The 5,707-nt window shown below is 34.0% G+C and overlaps 1 long non-coding RNA gene across 1 annotated transcript; it reads right to left on the bottom strand.

Moving 5' to 3' along the window:
- Positions 1-368: 368 nt before the first annotated feature.
- Positions 369-5,385, bottom strand: LOC124896811. The gene is made up of 2 exons (XR_007053263.1): positions 2,677-5,385; positions 369-1,771 (listed from the first exon to the last, which is right to left on the bottom strand). It is a non-coding gene; the product is annotated as an uncharacterized LOC124896811 (long non-coding RNA).
- Between the last annotated feature and the right edge of the window lie 322 nt (positions 5,386-5,707).

Here is a 5,707-nt window from a genome sequence, read left to right as displayed (position 1 = left end):
ATAAATAATTTTTTGTGCCAGTAAATTTATTCCTGAAATATTATGTTGAGCAATAACAAAAACAACAAAAGAAAAGAATTAACAACAATATTGACAAAAATCATAAAATAAAAGAATTATTTTATTTTTTTTTCGGCAGAGATCTTCAAAAATTACAAACGTTGAATATCCACAATAGTTCAAAGAGAGTATTATTGCTGCCTACGCACAGTAGCCATTGTGTTTGAAGAAAAAAATCTGCCCTTTTCATAAAAAAATATTCTTTTTATTTTGAAATAAAAAAATATTGTCTTAAAAATGCTTTTGAAGAATACAATTTATTAGGCTAAAAAAATTGTTAAGCTCACGTTTTACTATTTTTTTTTTATAATAAAATATAAATATTATCATACCAATAAAATTTTAAATACAGAGCAAAGAACACTTGGTTGCTAGAAGCACCATCTGGCTAGCCCAAGCCTCCAACAAGAAAAAATCAAGCTACTCTCACTGTAACTACTACAAGGCCGAGTATTTTAGTCCCTCTGTACATATGAATTCTTTCTCGAACAACTTGTATTAGTCGTACCCGCGTAAACTCAATGTTAGCATTATGTCCTCCGAATATTATTTTCATTCCTGGCATGCCACACATTGTATATTGCTGCACCAAGCTAGCCACCACAATTTCTTTTTTGAAATTTTGCCATTGCTTTTGCCAAATTCATCTAATAGTCTGTAACACTTTCCTCAGGCCTTCAGCTATTTCCAACCAACCTATAAGTCTTCTCTGTAGTTCATAATAACATCACACTACACAAAAAATGAGCTGCAATTTCACATTGATCCTGTTCACACAACAAACAAGTGTCATGATCACCAATCTTTTGAAGTCTCCCCCTTATCAATAACTTCTTTTGGACAATTATCCAAAGTAGACGTCTGTGTTTAGATAGCAACAACTTGCACCATATCAGTTTAGATCCTCTCATCACAAGTCTATCTTCTAACAGTGCAAGATAACATCTTGAGGTAGAGTACTTACTTGTATCAGTAAGATTATACTCAATGACTATACCAATCCTGCATGCCTAGTTTCAGTTGATTCAGCTATTTTCAGTACCAACTATAATCTGTTGGAGCCTGATGTGTCTGTATGTCTTCATCATCCTTCATATAAATTCACTAACCCATTGAACCCATATTTCTCCTTATCATGTTGCATCCACCATATCATCTTTCCAACAACAGCTATATTCCATTGTTTGCACCTCTTGATATCAAGTTCACCTTTTATCTTAGGCTAACATATTGCTTTTCATTTTACCAAGGCAACCTTCCTTTTATCTCCAGTAACCCTCCAAAGAAACTTTCTACACTCTTTCTCTACTTTCTTTACCACACTATGAAACATTAATAGAACAAACTTTTCAAAAATTCTACAAAGAGAGATGATAGAATTGATAATCTATAATCTTCCAGCATAAGATGGATGTCTTGTATCTATAGCTTTCAACTTCTTAGTAATCCATTGGCATAACTGATTGCAATCACCCTTGGACTACTTCTTATGAGCCAGAGGTAAGCCAAGAAATCTAATAGGCAACTCACTAATCCAGAAACCTGTAATCTCAAGCAGTGTTGCCTTCAGATTTTCTGAGACACTAGAAACAACGATATTGAATTTATTCTGATTAGAAGATAGACCTGTAGTATCAGAAAAACACTTAATTTTCTTCCACGATCTTGATGAATGACTGCTCATTATCTTTGCAAAAAATCATAAAATCATCTGCAAAGATAATATGAGCTAATTTCAGCTTCTTACATATTAGGTGGTAGCTAAATTCTAAAAACTGATTCATTTTTGTTAAACTTCTGAAGAAATACTCCATATTAAGTACAAAAAGCAAAGGTGAGATGCGATAACCTTGCCTCGAACCTATCTTTCCTTTAAAGAAACCATAATTTTCACTATTCACTTTAACAGAAAAACTTGTTATGGTGACACACTTCATTATATGTAGCTTGAATTTAGGAGGAAACTAGTAGCTTATCAACATATACTTAATGAACTCCCATTCAACCAAATCACAGGCCTTCCTCAAGTCAGTTTTCATCAAACATCTTGAGGTTGTCTTCCTATTATACTACCTCAATAGATCATGACAAATTAAACTATTTTGAATCAAAGATCTACCAATAACAAAAGCAGCTTGATTAGTCTCCACTAAGCTAGGTAAACACTCATCAACCCTGTGCACAAAATCTTTAAGATGCATTTGTAAATATCGATAACAAAAGTAAACCTAAATTGTGTAGCATCCTAAAGAGAATCACACTTTGGAATTAAAGAGATCAAGGTTGCATTTATCTATGTCAATATTCTACCAGTGTTGAAGAAGTCATGCACAGCTTTACACACCTCACTCCTTACTATGTCCCAACTAACTCTAAAAAATCCTCCACTATAACAATCAGGACCTGGACTCTTATTAAGATTCATGCTCCATATAGCCTTCTTGATCTCACTAATAGACACTAGACATAATAATAAGGCTTGTGTATAGCATCTAAAATGTGACCTTGTTCAAATATTTTCCCGGTAGCATGCTACCTAGGTCCACCAGTCTCACCTAGTAAACTTTTATAGTATCTAACAAAAACTTCTGAAATATGTTTATGATCATGTAGTACCTGACCCCGCTCATTCTTCGTATGAGTAATTGATTGCATCAAAGCTCTTTTCTTAAGGCTGAGGAGAAATACTTTGTGTTGTCATCACCCATTCTAATCCAATTGGATTTGCATCTCTGCATCAACAAATTTTAAGCAAGATATGAATACCTTTGAAACTGTTTCGTAAATTTTTCTTCTACTTGTAGTTCAAGGTCCATTTGAGTATTCTAAAGTTATGGTTGAATATTCTGTAGTGCACTTCTATCGGTATTAGTTTGCTCCACTACATTATTGAAGTGGCGTTATGTAAATGCTTCAATTTACTTTTCAAAAATTTAAGCTTCCTCACACCTTGTACCAACTATAACCATTCACTTTCCTATTCCACACCTCTTGCACCAATGATAAGAACAAGGTATGTGAGCTCCATGCATTACAATATTTGAATGTCATAAGGTTTCTTGTTTCAGCATGGACTAACTGAATCACTATTGGGTAGTGATCACTCGCCCCTTCTGGGAGTACATGAATCTTGATATCAGACATCCTATCCATTCATTCCACATTAATCCCCACCCAATCATTCTTCAAATAAATTCTATCATCTTGTCTATCATTCTAGGTAACTTCCAACCTAACTAGGCATCTGCTCAATTTGACAATCAATATACACTCATGTTAATCTCTGACTTCAGCAAGTGTAATAGGGTTTCCCCCTAACCTGTCTTCTTGGTGTAGCACAGAGTAAAATTCACCAAGTATTATCCATGCCTTGTCACGCCCCCAATTGATCAATTTCAACTAGCTCCATAATTACACCCTCTTCTCTTTGATTAAATCCATACAGAAAAGTAGTAGGAAATTCAAGTTGCATAGGGATATACTACACTAAACAAGTAATTGCTTGAGTTGTTTCCTGTTGAATAACAACATTGTACCAATCTTGTCTCCACAGTATCCATACTCTCCCATTATAACGTGATTGATGATTGCTTAAATAGGACAACCCTCCAAACATTGTCTCAGTAATTTTCTTTATTTTATTCACCTTGATACTTGTTTTCCAAAAACTAATCAAACCTACCTCTAGTTTAGAGCAAAGAAGTTTCACCTCCTTCTGCTTTAGGAGGCCATTAAGGTTCCTAGTATTCCAGCTAAACAATTTAACCATGACCCCTTGAGGACAAGTGCCCCTCCTCTTCACCAATTTTAGTGATTTGTGGTTGACGCTGCTACTACTTTTTCACAGCTCCTACAAATTATTTGAAATTTTGATAAATTGTATTTGCCAAACATTAAGCACCCTTATCTCTTCTATACCTCCATGAACCTCTATTATTATTTATGACCCTCCACCCTTTATCTTCATCAAGCTTATTTACTGCAGTAGTCTTTTTCACTTCAAGTCCACTCTCAGGTGTTGTAGTCTCAACAATCTCTTGTTCTTTATTCTTCCTACAAACCTCAGCATTATGACTATACTTCTTACAAGTGTCACATATAGTAGGCCTCCATTCATATTCCACCTGCTGAGCAATAATATTTTCTTTATTATTCCTAAACATAATCTCATTTGGTAGTGGTTTTCTAATTTGAACCTCAACAAGTAGTTTAGCAAAATTAAGGCCAATGTTTTGCTCAGTGTTCTTATCTATCATTAGAGGCTTGTCAATTAGACTTCCTAACTTACAGAGACTGTTAGCACTCCAATATTTGAAGTCTAATCCAGGTAATTTCACCTATATATGCACTGAGAATAGTTCATTTTTGAGAAATCTATCTCTAAGTCCCATCCTTTCACTATCAAGGGCTTATTGTCAAAATTGTAAATGCCTCCCCTCAACACTTCTTCCTCCCTTTCAGCACTATCAAATTGCATATGTAGTACATCATTCTTCAGAATTGTTGTTTTGTATATCCGCAGTTTCCCTCATTTTCTTTGGACAAAATCATTCAAAATATTAAATAGTGGGTAGGCTCTTAACACATAGCATACCACTGCATTCCTCCAGTACTCCACTTCCGAACTAATTTCCATGATAGACATCTTCTCTGCCTTATGAGGCTTGACATAGTCTAGCTTAAACCTTGCATTGTGCTTCTATATATCAAATTTATCCTATATTGACTCCCTAGGAGTACTCATTTGACCAATTTTTGTAATCTGAGTTGCATCATCCGCCTCATCAGCCCATGACTTGGGAAAGACAATGATATCCTTCCACTTTAACTATTCTTCTTGTCTAAAAGTTGCTTTCGACTTCAATTTGTTGTACCTAGCTTCTACACCAATAGGAATTGACCCTGAGCTAACTGAATTGCCAATATCCCCAGTTAATTACAAATCCCCAAATACGAGGTTCAAATTCACACTGCAATTTCTACAGTACTCACCATAGTTACTGTTTCATTGCTTTTCATACCTCACTGCTTCCAACCACTGTTCCTGTACCATCTCCTGACTGTGCAACCCTTCCCGAGTTGGTTCTACAATTTTTTCAGCTGGAAATGAAGCTTTGTCCCTCCTTCCGCTGAAGTGTGTATGTTCATTGTTGCTAACATGCGCCTAGAGAGAGAAAGCTCTCATTTCTCGCTCCTTTTACATGTTCTACAATTTTAATATTCGAATGTATAAAAACAGGAGATGAAATTAGTGATATTAATGACTGTCAAAATTTGTAAGGAATATTTTTTCCTTACCATATTCGGACGATATTTTTTGCAAAACTTATTCACCTAATTATGATTATGATACTTTTTAATTTAATATAATCTTTACCTTTAAATATTAAATAAGGCACATGTACCAAACACCTTTATCTCTTATGATTATAAAATAAATTATTTTGAGATTAATTATTTTAGAATTATTTTCTTCTTAATATTGAATAAAACTAACATTATAATTCTGTGATAACTTATTAATTCTAAAATAAATTATCCCATAATTTTATCACAATCAAAAAATAAAATAAACTCATTCTAAAATTTATTCTAAAATTAATTATTATTTACCTCATATCAAAAGAGCCGTAACCATTTCACCTTT

Source organism: Capsicum annuum, chromosome 1 (genome assembly GCF_002878395.1).
Source record: "Capsicum annuum cultivar UCD-10X-F1 chromosome 1, UCD10Xv1.1, whole genome shotgun sequence".
Classification (NCBI taxonomy): domain Eukaryota; kingdom Viridiplantae; phylum Streptophyta; class Magnoliopsida; order Solanales; family Solanaceae; genus Capsicum; species Capsicum annuum.
Note: the sequence above shows the minus strand (reverse complement) of the source record. Positions and strands in the feature narration are given on the sequence as shown.